Source organism: Ochlerotatus camptorhynchus, unplaced genomic scaffold (genome assembly GCF_037179485.1).
Source record: "Ochlerotatus camptorhynchus isolate MF236.1 unplaced genomic scaffold, CSIRO-AGI_Acam_v1.1 ptg000343l, whole genome shotgun sequence".
Lineage (NCBI taxonomy): Eukaryota > Metazoa > Arthropoda > Insecta > Diptera > Culicidae > Ochlerotatus > Ochlerotatus camptorhynchus.
Window position 1 is genome coordinate 1,075,748 of NW_027040831.1, and position 22,684 is coordinate 1,098,431.

Here is a 22,684-nt window from a genome sequence, read left to right on the forward strand (position 1 = left end):
TTTTCTGTCTTCTCAGTTAATCCCACGACGATGCAGCAAGCGGGAAACGACGAAGCTTGGCACCCGGGTGTCTATTATTAATGGGTTGGGTGGGCGTCCATATCTGACGATACGTGCGCACGATTTATTTGCCTACACCCAACCATTAAATCATTGGACTTGTCCACATATTAGCAAAATATGCTCTTCGACCTTATGGTCGGCAAAAAAGGTCCTCCGTGGCGCCCTCGCCGGACGCCACACTCAACAAAGAAATTGGAACGGACTCACCAGTTGGTTTTCGCTGCTGTTGTTTGCTGCGCTGCTGTTATCGGCAGCGACGATGATGTTCGACCGTTGGACGGCCAACGATTTCCACGTGGGTGGACGGTGATCTCTCCAACAATGGCAGTTGGTATCCACCAAGCCCCGATACGCGATGAGAAATTTGATCGCTTTCCACCGGACAAGGTGACGGTTGCCGGGATCTTTCGCCCCGGGAAAGCAGGTGATGTCGTCGGAAGTTGGATGTAGTCGTCGGCTGTTGAAATTAATATTAAGCACAAAGCACAAAGGTTGTTCGACGAGCACATTACCTGGTCTAGATTGTTTTTCAATGCACACAAAGTCTAACCTATGCCGCACACTACATTTAGTTTGATTTGCTATAACTAAACAATCAACGATAAATTAGAATTTAAGTACAAGTAAAACCACGTTGTTTTCACTCACTATACAAAACTATACATTAACGCGAACAAAACGACACACTTCCACTGTAAACTGCGGTTCGGACGAAAGTGAAGCGAAACCGTGACCCTCAGATTAGGGAAGGTGACCTCGGCCGAACTTAACGGAAGTTCGATTTTCCCGCGAACTTCTTCGAATGAGATCGGTAATGCGAGAGATTATTCGGATCGTTGGCCACTCGTTCAAAGTCGGGTGTAGCCACACTCTCTCTTTCCCCAACTTTCCCGAAGGTTTCCCTGGACTCGGCCTTGGGAGAAACTACGCAAGGTCGAGTGGCGTTACTCGCGAGGCATTCCAATTTTAACGTAAATCAGCTAGTGTCGTTTCGCTACTGGCATAGATTTTGGCGTATGGATTTGATATATTTCGTGCTAATTTTATTCATGTCTAATTAAATATTTACAGCATGGAGCAAAGGCTACAATCTACATAGAAAGATGCAGGGCAGCCATACTACCTACACTGCCGCTATTCGCATAACAGTCCCATGGACTCCTATCTACATAGGACTGTTATGCGAATATCGGCAGTATATACATCTCGATATTGAAGGAACCATCGGGTTGTGGGGTTAGGAATCAATTTATAGCGTGTTAGATAGTTAATATGTTTAACTGGTTAAACTATAGTATACTTAAAGTGGTTTACTAAAAAAATCCATATTCCGGTCTAAACTCCAGATTCATTCTGATGAGACGTCTATAAGTGTTTTCGAAAAAAACTGCAGAGTTCTAGGATCAGTTTCATGAATTGACCACTTTTTCGGATGTTCCGGATCTTCCAGACTACCATTCCGTGGTTCCCAGGGCGGTTTTCTAATCACAACTCCGAATTCATATTGATAAGACGTCTATGAATAATTTCGAGAAAAAAAATCGCTGAGTTCTAGAATCAGTTTCATGAATTGACTACTTTTACGGATGTTTCGTATATTCCAAAGGTGCATTCTGTGATCCCCTGGGTCAATATAAAGATCACAACTCCGAATTCGATAAGACGTCTATGAGTGGTTTCATAAAAACAACCACGGTGTTCTAGGATAAGCTCCATGAATTAACCACTTCTACGGATGTTACAGATCTTCCGGTCACAACTCCGAATTCATTTTGATAAGACGTCTATGAGTGGTTTGGTGTAAACCGCGGAGTTCTGGGATCAGTTTCATGAATTGACCACTTTTACGAATGTTTCGGATCTTCCTATGAACCATCCCGTAGTCCTCAGAGTCCATATTGCGGTCACAACTCCGAATTCAATCTAATAAGTCATCTATGAGTGGTTTCGTAAAAACCACGGAGTTTTAGGAACAGTTTCATTAATTCACTACTTTTATGAATGTTCCGGATCTTTCGGTTGGCCATACCTGGGTCCCAGCGTAACTTTTTTTAGATTTCCATATTTTTTTGAGTGTAGATTTAAATTGTACTTTTGAAGCGTGGATGTGATAAAATATGCAACTTTTAACTGTTCCTAATAATCCTATCAGAATGAGTATTAGTACCACCGACAAACCGACATGAATGACCATAGCAAAAACAATACAATGTCTGACCAAAGCACACTACTGACATCTGGCTCCGTGTTCGCGGGAAATATTTAGCTAAGCTATAAACCCGCATGCAAAAGTTATGAATTGGTTCGTGTCTGATCTATTCTGGACAAATTATTTTTATCTAGATGAAAAATCCTATGGTTTTGACAGTTCGGATCACTGCACATTTAAATCGGCCGTTTACGATTTTCGGGCATAAGTCAGAATTAAGTGTCATGTCGGTTTGTCGGTGTTAGTACTCTGGTACAGTGTTCAACGAAATTACTTATTTTACTTAATTTTGGGTCGCTGAATCCGAATATGAAATCAGATTTCGTTAAAATGAACGATTTAGTATCATAAACATTATTTTATGTGTAAAACTGATGTGAATTGCCTACGTTTAGGCGTGTTTTAAAACTATTTTGCTTCCAACAAAATATGTAGTTTTTTCGTAAACCACATATTTTGTTTTGTCATCGAATATATCTATGATTTCGGCGTGAATGTATCAAACAAACGTTTGGTACGATGCTTCAATATATTCAATAGCTACAAGAAGAAGTGTCGAAGAACGCAAAATAAGATCACGAAAACAAAAGACGCACTTGAAGTGTACAAAAGGCGCTCGCGAATTCACTTCTTTTTTTTTCGTTCGATAGGCCAAAGAGAATCCCAATGGCGTTTCAATGGGTAAAAGGCCCAAGAAAACCCGTAGGCCAAGTAGAGCCTCCAGAAGCAGTTCTGCATTTTCAACAATAAACAAATATTTCTCGACCCCTTATCAGAACTAACGGTTCATATGGAGAGGTAAATAAATTTGCCTCAGGTGTGCCGCAGATGTACCGACTGCGCCAACAGTGCCTGTCATCAAGCAGGCTGCGTTGTGAATATTATGGCATGTTTAGCAACCCGGTATTTTTGACAAATTGAATGTTTTGGTTTGATCGAGCCACTCAAAGACAATAGTTATTTTAAAATAGATTCAATTTATTCTATTCATTTTCGGATTAATTCTCCATACGCAGTGATTAGATTGGAAAGTAATCTATAGTAGATTATCATCGCGATTGTATTTTTTAAATTTAAGCCAAAAGTGATTGAACGGCATTGGAATTCGAACGAATATCGAACCGATATACAGGTATACCTCGATTATAAGTAAATTTTCGATTCTGAAATGTACATAAAATCGAATCGTACATAAAATCGAAGCATATTTTTATTTTGATATTTTTGTTGTGTGAAAAAATTTCAAATTACAAATACTTATCAAGTATTGAAGCCAAAATTTTCACACCATACAATGTAAAGTGGTCCAAGAGGGTGATTTTTAGTTTAAAAAAATATGACTCCAAAACAAAAATATTCCAATACGGTTTCTGAATATATTTTATTTGAGTTCAAAAAGCAATTCTGATTCTTATTAAAAAAAAATCTATTGTTGCTTTGAACTTATGTTTATTCAATCATATTTAAATCGATTTTAAAATAACAGGTAATGTCGTTCTCAAAATTGATTTCTATCCACTATCTTCTCGAAGACTTTTGATCTAATTTCACGCAACGAAAATTGAGAATTGAGAGGCCAACCGTTTTCTTCAGCATATCCATAGCATTCAACGCCGATTCATCAGAAACTAACTGGAAGTCGTCATCAGGATCAATAGATTCCGAAACATTCATGTTGTCATCGGCTGGTAAGCTGGAATCCATAGTGTTATACGTCATCTCGTCGTCAGCTGTAGGATTGCGTACTTTTTTCCACTATTTCGGAATCTTTCAGAACTTCATATTCAGCATTCTCATCATCGATGACGCTCGACGGCATAATTGTGGCGGAGATCTCCGTTAATCTCTTTTTAGTCACTGATAATGGTAAATCATCTTTGTCTTCCACATCTTCCGGATCCATCTTTGTCTTCCACATCTTCCTAGATCCCATGATTGCGCAATCCAAAAGATGGCATCCTTCACATTGATCCTTTTAACATTGTCGTGAAACTCTCCTGATCTTCCAAGAACCTCTCGCATCATGATCTGTCTGTAGCGTGATTTAATCATTTGGATCACGTTTTGATCCATTGGTTGAATTACAGCTGTGGTGTTGGGCGGCAGAAACATTGTCCAGATAGCACCGTCATCAGTCTTCAACTCCTCGGCATTAAAATGTGCAGAACAGTTGTCCAAAACAAGAACTGCTTGCATAGGAAGATCATTTTCTGTCAAAAACTTTCGGACCTGCGGCACAAAATGTTCGAAAAACCAGATTTTGAACAGAACGCGGGTCATCCATGCATTCTTCGATGCGGCGTAATAAACAGGCAACTCTTTCAAATTTTTCAACGATCGAGGTTTAAGAAATTTTCCAATGACCATCAGAGGCAACTTTAATGAACCGTCCATGTTTGCGCATGGCATGAAAGTCAGACGTTCTTTGTTTGCTTTCTTTCCGGGTGCGGTAGCCGATTCTTAATCAACGCATGTGTTGGTCGGCGTGCATTTAAAATATAGGCCACTTTCGTCAGCGTTGAAGATTTGACTTGGAAGCAAATCTTTGGAACGCATTTATGTTGCAAAAACATTGACGTACTCGTCAATAACTGCCATGTTGCTTGACAATTGAATCTCATATCTTTTAATGAACTTGTCGATATAGCCACGACTTCCAAACTTACCCACACTAACCAATTCATTAAAAAATTTCTTTGATTGAACACGGAGCATCTCCTGGCTCACCGGAATGTGTTGTTGTCTTTTTTGCAAAAACCAGATGTATAATGCTTCATCCACTTTTGGGTAGCTACCTTGAAGGTCTTGCGATGTGCTGTAAACAAGAATCTTTAAGGCAACTTATCTGTAAATAAACCTTTAAAATATTTACCAATGTTTCCTTGGATGTTCGCAATATTGTTCATTATCGAAACTCCATTCTCCTAATCTTGTATAATCTTCACTTTATCAGTGAGGAGAATACCCGATCGATTCTTCTTTGCTTTGGAAGAATTACCAGAAGCCATTTTTCAGATTTCAATCTGCACGGTTTCAAGTCGAAGTAGGGGTACTAACTTTCTCAATCATAAATGTCAAAAAGTACACGCTAACGTGAATCTACCCACATTTATGTCAAAGTACCCTAGATTTAAACTGACCGTTTAATAGAAATAGGAAATATTAACGAAATATTGCGATATAGGGCGGGGATCGGTTTTAATACTTCGGGAACCTCTTACCAGCACGGGGTCAACAAAAGCTTACAACAGAATCACACAGCCAAAAAAGAGCGTTGTAAGTTGTTTTTAACCCCGTACTTAAAATAGGTTCCCTATGATTAATCCGTTCGCTATGATTGGTTTTCAAATCCATAACAAAAATTGGTCCCACCTGAAAAACTGTCCACAATTATGGACTAGTCACAAACACGGATCACTTCTATTTGATTAACTAGGCTGACTGAATTGTTTTTAGCTCTGATCCATAATTGTGGGGTGGTGGTGTATGTAAAACAAAATCACTGATGTCAAATCGGTTTGATATTCAGTGTTTTGATTTGCGCGAACGGAGTTAGCCGCTGATTGGAATTACGGTGCATCACGGGACTTATACAATGTTTCTATAATTACTTACTGAGAAACAAAGTGTAACAGGATTTTCTGATGTAGCATACTGCTGTGCATCTCGGCCGAGGTCTCCACATCGTCGCTATCGAATGGGATATGTTGATGGTTGAACCTAGTTCTCTGATGGCTTTTGCTCTGTTTTTTGTTTGGACGAATGAACTTTTGCACTCCTTGGGTTCGGATTGTTTCAGCTAAATCTAATAAGCACATCACTTCCCCTTCTAAGAACTTGAACTTATCAGGGCTTTTTGTATATCGCATGCCGTAGACGTCGCTTATCGGAATACCACCGTTCATCGGCTCTTCTTTCAAATTCGTTGCCATTTCCCGTATATCAGCTACAATATGCTCAATACTTGCAGCTGTCACTCTGGACAGTGATTGGCTGCATAGGTTCTGGATCTTCAAAATTTCCTTTAAATGGGGATTTATCACCCCGTAAGCAGCTTCTAGCTTGCTCCAGAAGTATTCCTGCAATAATTGTTTCAATAAGTTTAGAATAAATCATAAAAAAAATGATGAAATTTTTTTTTATTGATACCGAAGTCCATGTCGGTTGGATGACGTTGCCATGGATATGTTTTTTTCATGAAGCAAAGATTTGACGCAAGCGCAGAAGCAGTCCTGTGTTGGCAGTTGTTTTTATTTGACGTAAATTTCTGAATAGGGTGCCCAACAGTGCCAATGCGTCTGTCAGAGCTGTGCCAAACCTGTTTTTGGCACACTGTGTAGAGTGACAACCCCCTGGCATAAACATCTGCATGATCAAATTCACCCCGGTAGTGAAAATTTGTATTTTTAATTTAATATAAATTCTAATAAATAAACCAATCATGGAAATTGAAAACTAAATTCGCACATTAGAAAAGCAATTGCTAGTACAGGTTTGAGGGGTATTTGTTTGTGTGCCAAACATATTGTCGGAAACATATTCAGGTTTATCGGTAAAAAGTGATCAACGGTGCGCGTCGAAGACCACCGTTCATTAATGAGGAGATGGGTGCTGTCGTGAACCAATTAAGCTGATTTTCTGTTGTACATCTGAAGTTAATGAAGAAATCATAACAAATAAGCACAGGAATTCGAAAATGTCTGGGTCAAAGCACTTATTGCCGGTGAAATACACATTTTTTCTTCGGTGTATTTTACACCTGAACATGCCCACAGGCAGTCTTTTGAACTATTTTTTTTTTTCAAATTGTTGAAACTATAATGTCAAATATGGAACCAGAAGTAAAACTGCATATTTATGGCGACTTCAATCAACGAAACACAGACTTTATTACAGACATTGAAAATGAATCATTTTTACTCCCAGTCGTAGGTGAAGACGAAACATTACAATTATTATTCGACAAAATATCTTATTTTGGTCTTAATCAAATTAACCATGTAAAAAATCAACAAAACTCATATTTAGACCTTTTATTTACAAATTGTACTGATGACAATGAAGTGTTTCACACAGTAATTGAATACTCAATCTTCGTACAACATTCTTCTTCCTCCAGCGACTGGGAATACGAAGAAGTGCCGGAATACCATGAAGCAAATTACGAAGAAGCCAAACGTAGACTATGTACAATAAATTGGCAAAATTTAATAAGTATTGAAGGAAATGTCGATACTGAAGTAGAAAAATTTCACTCAATTCTTCAAAGCCTAATTTTTGAAACGAAAACAAAACAATAAACTACCCGCATGGTTCAATCCACAACTGAAAAATTTGAAGAATAAAAAACAGAAAGCTCATAAACTATACAAAAAAGAAAAAAAAAACTGAAACCAATTTGCGAAACTATCACAACTTATGCAACCAATTAAATACAGCCATCAACTCTGCATATGAGGACTATAACCGCAAAGTCGAAAATGAAGTCAAGTCATGTCCTAAGAACTTTTTTAATTATGTAAACACGAAATCAAAAAGTAGCAATTTTCCTTCGCGAATAAATTTGGATGCAAATCTAGGTGAGAATTCTGCTGAAATTTGCAATCTCTTTGCAGATTTATCCAAGAAGTATACACCACATTTTCCGAAGAAGATCGTGACCGCGATTTCTTTGCATTCATTCTTGAAATTTCAAAAAAAAATCTCTGTCAACCCACTTTCTCAACATGAAATCCTTAATGCACTAAAAAACTTAAACGCGTCGAAAGTGTCTGGACCTGACGGCATCGCACCCATATTTTTGTAAAACCTTTCTGAAGAACTCGCATTTCCTCTAGAGCGTCTTTTCAACATGTCTCTGAAAAAATGGAAAATTCCCTGAAATTTGGAAATCATCTTATTTGGTACCTATTTTCAAATCAGGTGCAAAATCAGACATTCGAAATTATCGAATCAATCGTAACTTTTTGAATCAATCGTAAACGGCAATATTTTTCAGCAGATGAAAAATCTAATTACAAGTAAACAGCACGGCTTTTTTAAAGGTCGCTCAACTACCTCTAATCTTCTAGAATATGTATCTTTCATTCTTAAAGCGTTGGACAGTGGCAAGCACGTTGAAGCGCTATACACCGACTTCAGTAAAGCATTTGACCGCATCGACATACCATTATTAATCCTCAAATTGCAGAAAATAGGAATGGAGCCTGGACTTTTGAATTGGCTTCAATCATACCTAACACATCGTAAACAAATAGTCCGCTTTGAAAATAAACTTTCAGAACCAATTTCAGTCACCTCTGGGGTACCTCAGGGTTCTCATTTAGGCCCACTTTAGGTGATATTTCCTTCATACTTAAAAAAATAAAACTGCTTGTATATGCAGACGACATGAAGCTCTTTATGGAAATAAGTAATTCTAGCGATGCAGAAGAATTCCCGAATGAAATCAATATATTCCACACCTGGTGTAGTAAAAGTCTGCTTCAACTGAACGTAAAAAAAATGTACCGCCATAGCATTTAGCAGAAAAATTGAAACACCGCATATTGAAATATCATTAGGCAACCAAATAGGAGAAAATTGCAAAATTGTAAGAGATCTAGGTGTAATCCTAGACTCAAAACTAACTTTTATAGAACATTATAATAGTATCATTAGTAAAGCAAACAGAATGCTAGGCTTCATTAAAAGGTTCAGTCATAATTTCGAAGACCCATACACTATTAAGCTATTATATACCACATATGTAAGGCCAATTCTGGAATACTGCCACCTAGTATGGAATCCATACATCTCCATACACGAAGAACGCATAGAATCTGTCCAAAAACAATTCCTTTTATATGCTTTACGTAAATTGAATTGGACTGCCTTTCCATTACCATCTTATGAAGCGCGCTGCATGCTCATCAATATACAAACACTTAAGGAGCGCCGCCAATTTGCAATGCTTTTCTTCATCAACGACATTATTTCAATGCGCATAGATTCGGCTGAAATTCTCGCACAATTAAACTTTTACACACCTTGTCGATATCTTAAAACACGGAAATCGTACAGAACAAACTATGCAAAAAATAGCCCAATCAATGGAATGATGCGCCTGTAAAATTTGCATTGCCGAACTATCGACATCACTATGTCCAAGCAGCAAATAAAAACTAAGCTAAAACAGAATAGAACTAATGCATAGTATGTAAGTAAACATTGTAATAATTATTGTATGTAGTCAACGCTGGCTTGCCGAAATAAAAAAAAAAACCAAGCAATATTTCCCTAAACTCAATTAGGTAACGTACCAGAGTGTTATTCAGCAAAGGCAAAAATTCATCATTAGCACATCCGCACGGAGACAGCTGCATCTTGACCGGTTATTAAAGGTTCAAGACCAAAAGCCGCTGAAAAGTTGCCAAGAAACGGAATAAACACTTCCCACTCACGATCTCCCCTCACCACCAGTGATGAAGGTGAATGATCGTGCGACGCTCTCGTCGATGGAGCAGCTCGGTCGTTTGTCCTTTCCCACAATCAATTTACTCTTATCAATCACTAGATATGCCTACGATTGCACACGTACAATATCTCTTTTGATGTCGAGCGCCCCATCTGCTGTACTGAGGTAAGGGGTAAATTTCGCACAAATAGAACTGGAGGTCAAATTTCGGCATCGCTCTTCAAGGTGCGTGTGTGTGTGTCCCTAAAAGCGATCAGCGTGCGTAAATCAAGCTGAAAAGGGTAAGAGATCACATGAACACCAATGCTTTCTAAACAAGGCTGCACATGTACCATCATATTATGTATAGCGAGGCCTATGCCAAAATCTGTGCCCGCGTGACGAATTCGGGCAGGTCAATGACCGGCGACAATGAGAAGCCGCTCTCCACGGTGCGGCCGTCGGTGGCAGCTGACATTCGCCAAAAATCTATGCACAAGGAGGCAATTTACTGGAAATAAAGACCTCTGTTTATGTGGCCCGCAGTATGGTGCCTATGATGTGTGCTATTAGGTAATAGAGGGTCGCGATGAGCTGAAGCTGCGAGAGTGCTGCGGGATCTTGCGCAAATTTGACACCTGGGCGGTCAATGAACTCCAAACTTATTTAGCATATGTGGCTTCGTGCTCGATCAAATTGCGAAAGAATCGCATTCAGTGCAGCCAAGAGCAGAGAGCGATCCGGTTTCGAGCTTCCCTTTCGCTTTTAGTAATCAGTGTTTTTTTTTCGGTGATATATTGCTAGATTATTGCGATGTGTTATGTTGTTCTCGTGTGTGGATAAATGTTTTTCCTCAATGAAAGCGGACAGAAAGGACGGTAAGAGAAAGAGTGCGAGCCTACATGAGTAGGTTTTTGGCATTTTTATATTTTGGCGAAAGACGATTGGAATGGAGAGTTTTGAAATTCAAGCCTTTCTGCTGGATTGGATGGGATGTTGAAAGTTTTGGCATATACCTCGAATCAAAATGTGTTTGTGTCGCTAATATGGGTTGACTATGATGATCACAAGTCATCAGTATGCACTATAGGAAATCAATAATCCAGGTTTACACTTACATTAAATTTAATGCAGATGTTATATTGCCGAAATGATGTTGAAAACTGGCTGCACGATTACCTGAAATTCAAAAACAAAATGATATTAAAGCGGCCGAACTGTGGTATTTCACCAAAACAAAAAAAAATAGCTAAAAACATGCCAAAAATATAAAGCACCTAAAAACGAAAAAAAAACGCCTAAAATGTGCAAAATCGGTCAGTTAAGGGTCATCGAACCCCATTAATAGCCATACAACAACAAAGTAGTACACTGGGAATGACACTGATGAAGACTGCACATTGTAGTCGAAATACGTATCTGTCATGGATACAAAAATTAATTAAGTGGAATTAAATGGAAGATAAACCCTTTTGCTGTTTTATTTAGCATTCCGCTAACAACCCAATTTCATTACTTCATTATGATGGCTACCAAGCCTTTGGGGATTTTCCTTATTAGAGATTTGTATAGATTTTTCTCCTTTAGCTTACTTAAATCTTTGGTTTTTATTAGTTAGGTAGGTTCCGATTCAACACATTGTAGTTTCATTTTTATACCTATGATCTTGACTTTTTTACCTAGGGGATGAGTACTTAAGGGGGTTAGATTTTGATAAGTTCTTTAGTGGGAATGACACTGATGAAGACTGCACATTGTAGTCGAAATACGTATCTGTCATGGATACAAAAATTAATTAAGTGGAATTAAATGGAAGATAAACCCTTTTGCTGTTTTATTTAGCATTCCGCTAACAACCCAATTTCATTACTTCAACAAAGTAGTATTACAACTAAAAATGACCTGAATCACTCGCCAACTCGCAAAAATTACCTAGAATTAGTATTGTGTAAGTTAGTCAAAAAGTCGATCCCACTGAATCGAGTTATTTTTGTTTTAAATGATCGAATCATTGTGAATCGATCTTTTTGAATTCAGTATTTTTTTCAAAATGGCGGAAAACGGCTTGAAATACAAGGTGAAGAAATACAATTATTTCATATTTCTATGTGCTATGCCCCCCCCCCCGTTTTGGCGATATTGTCATATCAGGAAACCACTGGAAGCAAATACAAATATCTTCAAAATATCTTCTTCTTCTTCTTCTTATTCGCATTTCAAGCTTATTGCTTAGTGCATATTAGCTTTTTGCGTGCTCTCAACTAAGTGTTTAAATGCACTTCCACAGTTATTAATTGAGAGCTTTCGATGCCAATACCAATTCATGAGTTTGTATATTGTGTGGCAAACAAAATGATACTCTATGCCCAGGGAAGTCGAGAAAATTTCCAATCAAATGCATCAGCTTACTTCAGTAACAAACAATAAAAGTTCGAGAATCTTTAAAATCTGAAAATTGGTGATGTTAGAGAAATATATTCAAGATTAATACATATTTGAAAAAGGCATCAAGATTTTGGGACGAGGAAAATAGGCAAGGCACGTGGACTTGAATGAACTTACAGGAAGAACTCTCAAAGAATTTTGATCAGAATTGGGAAAACTCTGAGGAGAATTTCAAGCGAAATCTGAACACCCCCCAAATTGCGATTAGAACCATATTTAAGGAGATAAATATATTGAAAGGTTTGGGAAAACCACCGGTCGACAAATAAAGGTATATGAAATATTTGGGTATGCAAAATTCGATCATCTAAACACCCCTCAAATCGTGATTAGAGCCATATTTTTAACAGATAAATCGATTTAAAGGCTTGGCAAACCCACCGGCCGACAAATGAAGGTTTATGGAATATTTTATACTCAGGAATTTGGGTATGAAAATTTCGATCATCTGAACACCCAAATCGCGATTAGAGCCATATTTAAGGAGGAGGCAAACCAGCCCAAGGCTGAAAGCCTCCTTAATAAAGCTAAATAATAATAATAATAATATTTAAGGAGATAAATCGATTTAAAGGTTTGGAAATTCATGACAATTTCAAGGGAATTCGGACCACAATTCCAAGAGAATCCTGACAAGAACTCCCAAGGAACATCTGACATGAATTTCAAGAGAGAATAGTGATAAAATTCCAATCTATTGTGAACCTGCAGATAGTTCTGAAGAAATTCTAATGAGAATATCAATTTACCAAAAAATTCCAAGGGGAGGAGGGATTACTGCGGGAATGCTGAGGAATTTTTATGGAACAGTGGTGGTTTATGAGTAGAACTCTAAAGTTGTGACCCAGAATTTCAGAGGAGAATTCCATGGAGATCGTGAGGAGAACTCTATGAGATTTCTAAGAATTCCTACAAAATTTTAGCATAACATTTCACTGACATTTTGAGAAAAATTTCATCGTATTTTGAGAAATATTTCAAATGAATTTTTGGTAGAATTCAAATGGGTGATAATAGATTAGATTACATTAATTATGGTGACGAATGGGACTTGACAGGGCTTAACAGCTTGCTCAGTCTTTTCTACTCTAACGACTACGATGTAATCTGCCCGACGTTTCGGCCATGGATTATGGCCTTTTTCAAGGGAAAATATTGTCTGTCGTCATCGTTCATATTTTGGAATAATTTAGAGATATTTTAGGGAAGGAACTGCTTGGACACAATTTTGAACCACTAAGGACAATGCAAATTGTTGTTCTCAGTGGTGATCAAAATTGTGACCAAGTAGTTTCTTTTCCTTAAAATATCAATAATCAAACCAAAATATTTGTGTAAAATCAACCACAATGACTAAAATATTGACGTAGTCGTTAGAGTAGTTAAGACTGAGAAAACCGGTAATCCGGGAAATGCAGATTTAAATTCCAAAAATCCTGATGATTATTCTATCAACTGACTGAATGAACTGACTGAACTGACTGACTGAACTAACTGATGAACTGACTGACTGACTGACTGAACTGACTGACTGAACTGACTGACTGAACTGACTGACTGAACTGACTGATGAACTAACTGATGAATTGACTGATGAACTGACTAATGAACTGACTGATGAACTGACTGATGAACTGACTGATGAACTGACTGATGAACTGACTGACTGAACTGACTGAACTGACTGAACTGACTGAACTGGCTGAACTGACTGAACTGACTGAACTGACTGAACTGACTGAATTGACTGAACTGACTGAACTGACTGAACTGACTGAACTGACTGAACTGACTGACTGACTGACTGAACTGACTGAACTGATTGAACTGATTGAACTGATTGAACTGACTGAACTGACTGAACTGACTGAACTGACTGAACTGACTGAACTGACTGAACTGACTGAACTGACTGAACTGACTGACTGAACTGACTGACTGAACTGACTGTTGAACTAACTGATGAATTGACTGATGAACTGACTAATGAACTGACTGATGAACTGACTGACTGAACTGACTGACTGAACTGACTGACTGAACTGACTGACTGAACTGACTGACTGAACTGACTGACTGAACTGACTGACTGAACTGACTGACTGAACTGACTGATGAACTAACTGATGAATTGACTGATGAACTGACTAATGAACTGACTGATGAACTGACTGATGAACTGACTGATGAACTGACTGATGAACTGACTGACTGAACTGACTGAACTGACTGAACTGACTGAACTGGCTGAACTGACTGAACTGACTGAACTGACTGAACTGACTGAATTGACTGAACTGACTGAACTGAGTGAACTGACTGAATTGACTGAACTGACTGAACTGACTGAACTGACTGAACTGACTGAACTGACTGAACTGACTGAACTGACTGAACTGACTGACTGACTGACTGAACTGACTGAACTGATTGAACTGATTGAACTGATTGAACTGACTGAACTGACTGAACTGACTGAACTGACTGAACTGACTGAACTGACTGAACTGACTGAACTGACTGAACTGACTGACTGAACTGACTGACTGAACTGACTGTTAAACTAACTGATGAATTGACTGATGAACTGACTAATGAACTGACTCATGAACTGACTGATGAACTGACTGATGAACTGACTGATGAACTGACTGATGAACTGACTGACTGAACTGACTGAACTGACTGAACTGACTGAACTGACTGAACTGACTGAACTGGCTGAACTGACTGAACTGACTGAACTGACTGAACTGACTGAACTGACTGAACTGACTGAACTGACTGAATTGACTGAACTGACTGAACTGACTGAACTGAGTGAACTGACTGAATTGACTGAACTGACTGAACTGACTGAACTGACTGAACTGACTGAACTGACTGACTGACTGACTGAACTGACTGAACTGATTGAACTGATTGAACTGATTGAACTGACTGAACTGACTGAACTGACTGAACTGACTGAACTGACTGAACTGACTGAACTGACTGAACTGACTGAACTGACTGACTGAACTGACTGACTGAACTGACTGTTGAACTAACTGATGAATTGACTGATGAACTGACTAATGAACTGACTGATGAACTGACTGACTGAACTGACTGACTGAACTGACTGACTGAACTGACTGACTGAACTGACTGACTGAACTGACTGACTGAACTGACTGACTGAACTGACTGACTGAACTGACTGATGAACTAACTGATGAATTGACTGATGAACTGACTAATGAACTGACTGATGAACTGACTGATGAACTGACTGATGAACTGACTGATGAACTGACTGACTGAACTGACTGAACTGACTGAACTGACTGAACTGGCTGAACTGACTGAACTGACTGAACTGACTGAACTGACTGAATTGACTGAACTGACTGAACTGAGTGAACTGACTGAATTGACTGAACTGACTGAACTGACTGAACTGACTGAACTGACTGAACTGACTGAACTGACTGAACTGACTGAACTGACTGAACTGACTGAACTGACTGACTGACTGACTGAACTGACTGAACTGATTGAACTGATTGAACTGATTGAACTGACTGAACTGACTGAACTGACTGAACTGACTGAACTGACTGAACTGACTGAACTGACTGACCTGACTGAACTGACTGACTGAACTGACTGACTGAACTGACTGTTAAACTAACTGATGAATTGACTGATGAACTGACTAATGAACTGACTCATGAACTGACTGATGAACTGACTGATGAACTGACTGATGAACTGACTGATGAACTGACTGACTGAACTGACTGAACTGACTGAACTGACTGAACTGACTGAACTGACTGAACTGGCTGAACTGACTGAACTGACTGAACTGACTGAACTGACTGAACTGACTGAACTGACTGAACTGACTGAATTGACTGAACTGACTGAACTGACTGAACTGAGTGAACTGACTGAATTGACTGAACTGACTGAACTGACTGAACTGACTGAACTGACTGAACTGACTGACTGACTGACTGAACTGACTGAACTGATTGAACTGATTGAACTGACTGAACTGACTGAACTGACTGAACTGACTGAACTGACTGAACTGACTGAACTGACTGAACTGACTGAACTGACTGACTGAACTGACTGACTGAACTGACTGTTAAACTAACTGATGAATTGACTGATGAACTGACTAATGAACTGACTCATGAACTGACTGATGAACTGACTGATGAACTGACTGATGAACTGACTGACTGAACTGACTGACTGAACTGACTGACTGAACTGACTGACTGAACTGACTGACTGAACTGACTGATGAACTAACTGATGAATTGACTGATGAACTGACTAATGAACTGACTGATGAACTGACTGATGAACTGACTGATGAACTGACTGATGAACTGACTGACTGAACTGACTGAACTGACTGAACTGACTGAACTGGCTGAACTGACTGAACTGACTGAACTGACTGAACTGACTGAATTGACTGAACTGACTGAACTGAGTGAACTGACTGAATTGACTGAACTGACTGAACTGACTGAACTGACTGAACTGACTGAACTGACTGAACTGACTGAACTGACTGAACTGACTGACTGACTGACTGAACTGACTGAACTGATTGAACTGATTGAACTGATTGAACTGACTGAACTGACTGAACTGACTGAACTGACTGAACTGACTGAACTGACTGAACTGACTGAACTGACTGACTGAACTGACTGACTGAACTGACTGTTGAACTAACTGATGAATTGACTGATGAACTGACTAATGAACTGACTGATGAACTGACTGACTGAACTGACTGACTGAACTGACTGACTGAACTGACTGACTGAACTGACTGACTGAACTGACTGACTGAACTGACTGACTGAACTGACTGACTGAACTGACTGATGAACTAACTGATGAATTGACTGATGAACTGACTAATGAACTGACTGATGAACTGACTGATGAACTGACTGATGAACTGACTGATGAACTGACTGACTGAACTGACTGAACTGACTGAACTGACTGAACTGGCTGAACTGACTGAACTGACTGAACTGACTGAACTGACTGAATTGACTGAACTGACTGAACTGAGTGAACTGACTGAATTGACTGAACTGACTGAACTGACTGAACTGACTGAACTGACTGAACTGACTGAACTGACTGAACTGACTGAACTGACTGAACTGACTGAACTGACTGACTGACTGACTGAACTGACTGAACTGATTGAACTGATTGAACTGATTGAACTGACTGAACTGACTGAACTGACTGAACTGACTGAACTGACTGAACTGACTGAACTGACTGACCTGACTGAACTGACTGACTGAACTGACTGACTGAACTGACTGTTAAACTAACTGATGAATTGACTGATGAACTGACTAATGAACTGACTCATGAACTGACTGATGAACTGACTGATGAACTGACTGATGAACTGACTGATGAACTGACTGACTGAACTGACTGAACTGACTGAACTGACTGAACTGACTGAACTGACTGAACTGGCTGAACTGACTGAACTGACTGAACTGACTGAACTGACTGAACTGACTGAACTGACTGAACTGACTGAATTGACTGAACTGACTGAACTGACTGAACTGAGTGAACTGACTGAATTGACTGAACTGACTGAACTGACTGAACTGACTGAACTGACTGAACTGACTGACTGACTGACTGAACTGACTGAACTGATTGAACTGATTGAACTGATTGAACTGACTGAACTGACTGAACTGACTGAACTGACTGAACTGACTGAACTGACTGAACTGACTGAACTGACTGAACTGACTGACTGAACTGACTGACTGAACTGACTGTTGAACTAACTGATGAATTGACTGATGAACTGACTAATGAACTGACTGATGAACTGACTGATGAACTGACTGATGAACTGACTGATGAACTGACTGATGAACTGACTGACTGAACTGACTGAACTGACTGAACTGACTGAACTGACTGAACTGACTGAACTGGCTGAACTGACTGAACTGACTGAACTGACTGAACTGACTGAATTGACTGAACTGACTGAACTGAGTGAACTGACTGAATTGACTGAACTGACTGAACTGACTGAACTGACTGAACTGACTGAACTGACTGACTGACTGACTGAACTGACTGAACTGATTGAACTGATTGAACTGATTGAACTGATTGAACTGACTGAACTGACTGCACTGACTGCACTGACTGAACTGACTGAACTGACTGAACTGACTGCACTGACTGCACTGACTGAACAGACTGAACTGACTGAATTGACTGACTGACTGACTGAACTGACTGAACTGATTGAACTGATTGAACTGATTGAACTGACTGAACTGACTGAACTGACTGAACTGACTGAACTGACTGAACTGACTGAACTGACTGAACTGACTGAACTGACTGCACTGACTGCACTGACTGAACTGACTGAACTGACTGAACTGACTGAACTGACTGAACTGACTGAACTGACTGAACTGACTGAACTGACTGAACTGACTGATGAACTGACTGAACTGACTGATGAACTGACTGATGAACTGACTGATGAACTGACTGATGAACTGACTGAACTGACTGAACTGACTGAACTGACTGAACTGACTGAATGACTGATTACGTTTTGCCTGTGAGCAGCGACCATTACTGGTGATTGTAGTTAGCCATGGCTCTACCTCTCACTGCGTGATAAAAAGTTCTGTCAGCGATAGTCGGTTGATGCGTTGACGAGTGTCGAGTGAGTGTCATGATATTTTGCATCACTGTAGCTAACTAACTAACTAACTAACTAACTAACTAACTAACTAACTAACTAACTAACTAACTAACTAACTAACTAACTAACTAACTAACTAACTAACTAACTAACTAACTAACTAACTAACTAACTAACTAACTAACTAACTAACTAACTAACTAACTAACTAACTAACTAACTAACTAACTAACTAACTAACTAACTAACTAACTAACTAACTAACTAACTAACTAACTAACTAACTAACTAACTAACTAACTAACTAACTAACTAACTAACTAACTAACTAACTAACTAACTAACTAACTAACTAACTAACTAACTAACTAACTAACTAACTAACTAACTAACTAACTAACTAACTAACTAACTAACTAACTAACTAACTAACTAACTAACTAACTAACTAACTAACTAACTAACTAACTAACTAACTAACTAACTAACTAACTAACTAACTAACTAACTAACTAACTAACTAACTAACTAACTAACTAACTAACTAACTAACTAACTAACTAACTAACTAACTAACTAACTAACTAACTAACTAACTAACTAACTAACTAACTAACTAACTAACTAACTAACTAACTAACTAACTAACTAACTAACTAACTAACTAACTAACTAACTAACTAACTAACTAACTAACTAACTAACTAACTAACTAACTAACTAACTAACTAACTAACTAACTAACTAACTAACTAACTAACTAACTAACTAACTAACTAACTAACTAACTAACTAACTAACTAACTAACTAACTAACTAACTAACTAACTAACTAACTAACTAACTAACTAACTAACTAACTAACTAACTAACTAACTAACTAACTAACTAACTAACTAACTAACTAACTAACTAACTAACTAACTAACTAACTAACTAACTAACTAACTAACTAACTAACTAACTAACTAACTAACTAACTAACTAACTAACTAACTAACTAACTAACTAACTAACTAACTAACTAACTAACTAACTAACTAACTAACTAACTAACTAACTAACTAACTAACTAACTAACTAACTAACTAACTAACTAACTAACTAACTAACTAACTAACTAACTAACTAACTAACTAACTAACTAACTAACTAACTAACTAACTAACTAACTAACTAACTAACTAACTAACTAACTAACTAACTAACTAACTAACTAACTAACTAACTAACTAACTAACTAACTAACTAACTAACTAACTAACTAACTAACTAACTAACTAACTAACTAACTAACTAACTAACTAACTAACTAACTAACTAACTAACTAACTAACTAACTAACTAACTAACTAACTAACTAACTAACTAACTAACTAACTAACTAACTAACTAACTAACTAACTAACTAACTAACTAACTAACTAACTAACTAACTAACTAACTAACTAACTAACTAACTAACTAACTAACTAACTAACTAACTAACTAACTAACTAACTAACTAACTAACTAACTAACTAACTAACTAACTAACTAACTAACTAACTAACTAACTAACTAACTAACTAACTAACTAACTAACTAACTAACTAACTAACTAACTAACTAACTAACTAACTAACTAACTAACTAACTAACTAACTAACTAACTAACTAACTAACTAACTAACTAACTAACTAACTAACTAACTAACTAACTAACTAACTAACTAACTAACTAACTAACTAACTAACTAACTAACTAACTAACTAACTAACTAACTAACTAACTAACTAACTAACTAACTAACTAACTAACTAATTAACTAACTAACTAGGGGGCGACCCCGGCGTAGTGGTTAACATCCATACCTCTCACGCCAAAGTCACGAGTTCAAATCTCACCCCCGGACAAGTCACGAATGACCCAAGAGTGTTCAAGTGACTATAATAAAAAAAAAAAAAAAAAAAAAAAAAAAAAAAAAACTAACTAACTAACTAACTAACTAACTAACTAACTAACTAACTAACTAACTAACTAACGAAAAATGTCAAGGGAAGTCTGACAATTTTGATAACAATTCGAATTAAATCAAAATCTGTGAATGATTCCAAAACAATTCTAAGGTAAACTCTAATTCTGATATTCTGATAGTACCATGGGAATGAAGAGGAGAACTTTGATTGTATTCTAAGCAGATTATCGAAGAACTCCTGGGAGTATTTCAAGGGAATTTCGAGTAGAATGGATTTCTGGGAGCATTCCAAGCAAATTTTTAAATATTAATGAATGCTGAGGAGAGTTCCTATGGCATTAACAGGAGAGTTTCGTTACAATTCTGAGCAGAATTCCAAGGCAATTCTGCCAAGAATTACACGTCGAACGATGGGAAAGGTTACAAAAGGTCGAATGGACATAAGGTCGAACGATGGGAAAGGTAAAAAAAGGTCGAATGGACAAAACGTCGAACAACAAAAGGCCGAATGGACAAAAGGTAAAATGGACAAAAAGTCGAATGGGCAAAAGGTCGAATTGACGAATTGTCGAATTGGACAAAGTTCGAATGGACTAAAGGTCGGAAGATCCAAAGAGAGACAAAAGAGCGAATGGAAAGAAAATGCCGAATGATTCAGAGACACAAATGGTGAGTTGGCCATATGACAAATACATAACAGAGTTAGGACACCATTAAGTGGAATATTCAAATGAAAATTGGTTCTTATAATTTTTAACATTCTTTGCTTCAAAATGAAACAGTTCTCATGAAATACGCAAATTACATTTTGGTGATAAGTGTTTCTTATGTAAAAAGGATCGGGAACACGATGGTGCTGTCAACTTGGAAATCTTAATATACCCATTCTGACAAATTTGCGTTTTTAGTTTTTAAACGATTTTTTTTCCTTTATTAACAAGACTTTCAGCCTTAGGCTGGTTCATCTCTACCATAAACGCAAATTCAAAAATATTTGGCAACACTGTACAAGCATAATATATAAGTATTCAGATTTCTTGTCTAGTTTTCTCATAAAGGACAGTCTTTTAAGGGAAAAATTCCGCTCCGAAAAAAATGAGTTTAGATTTTTCTAAAATTATTGGAAAAAGATATAAAAAATCTAAAAAAACCACATTTTATTCGTATTTTTCAAAAAAACCACAAAACATCATCTTTTCGGTTTTGCTGAGATTCCAATATTTTTTCATGATGAGATAGAAAAACTATTTTTGCATGCAAATTTTCTCAAGAATCTAAGGAAAACACTGATTTTCTTGGATTTTTGATAATTTTTTCCAATGTTTTTAGAGAAATAAAAACGTGCCAAAAAATTTTTTTTATTTTTGGGCCGGTGAGCTTCCCCTTAATGTAAATTGTAGTTTAACTTATTCCCCTAGACCGATGGTTGCTTCGATCGGCACAAAAATTTGGATTTATAAAAGTTAGACCAATGTAAAATACTCCTCCAAATTTGGTCCAAATCGGAAGTGGTCTATTACACTTTTGTATTTTTTTCTCGGCCACTTGGCGCGAAATGACCCACATATAAAATTTTACAGTTTACATCCGTCATTTGACGTTAACCATTTGACATTTTCACTTAAAATTTAAAATTGCTGGCAGCTTTGTTTATATATTTGTCGATTCAATTTTGGAGTCGGTAAAGTAGAAGTCGATAAAGTAGAATATTGTAGAACATTGAAGTATGATGTGCAAAGATATACGCCTTTTTAATGCACCACCAACGTAGAGTGCGCCACGCGAGTTCGAGAAGAAACGTCAACTAAACCGTTTGTTTACATCAGAAT

At 37.7% G+C, this 22,684-nt stretch overlaps 1 protein-coding gene across 2 annotated transcripts in view; it reads right to left on the reverse strand.

Moving 5' to 3' along the window:
* Tango2 (transport and golgi organization 2) overlaps positions 1-22,684 on the reverse strand; it is a 136,401-nt gene that overhangs the window by 35,226 nt on the left and 78,491 nt on the right. Inside the window, exon 1 of one of the 2 annotated variants that reach the window (XM_065231140.1) lies at positions 10,826-10,843. The exons of the other annotated variant lie outside the window; for it this stretch is intronic. The gene's annotated coding sequence lies outside the window, so the exon portion shown is untranslated. Of the gene's footprint in view, positions 1-10,825; positions 10,844-22,684 lie in introns of those variants that run through there. 2 annotated transcript variants of the gene reach the window in all.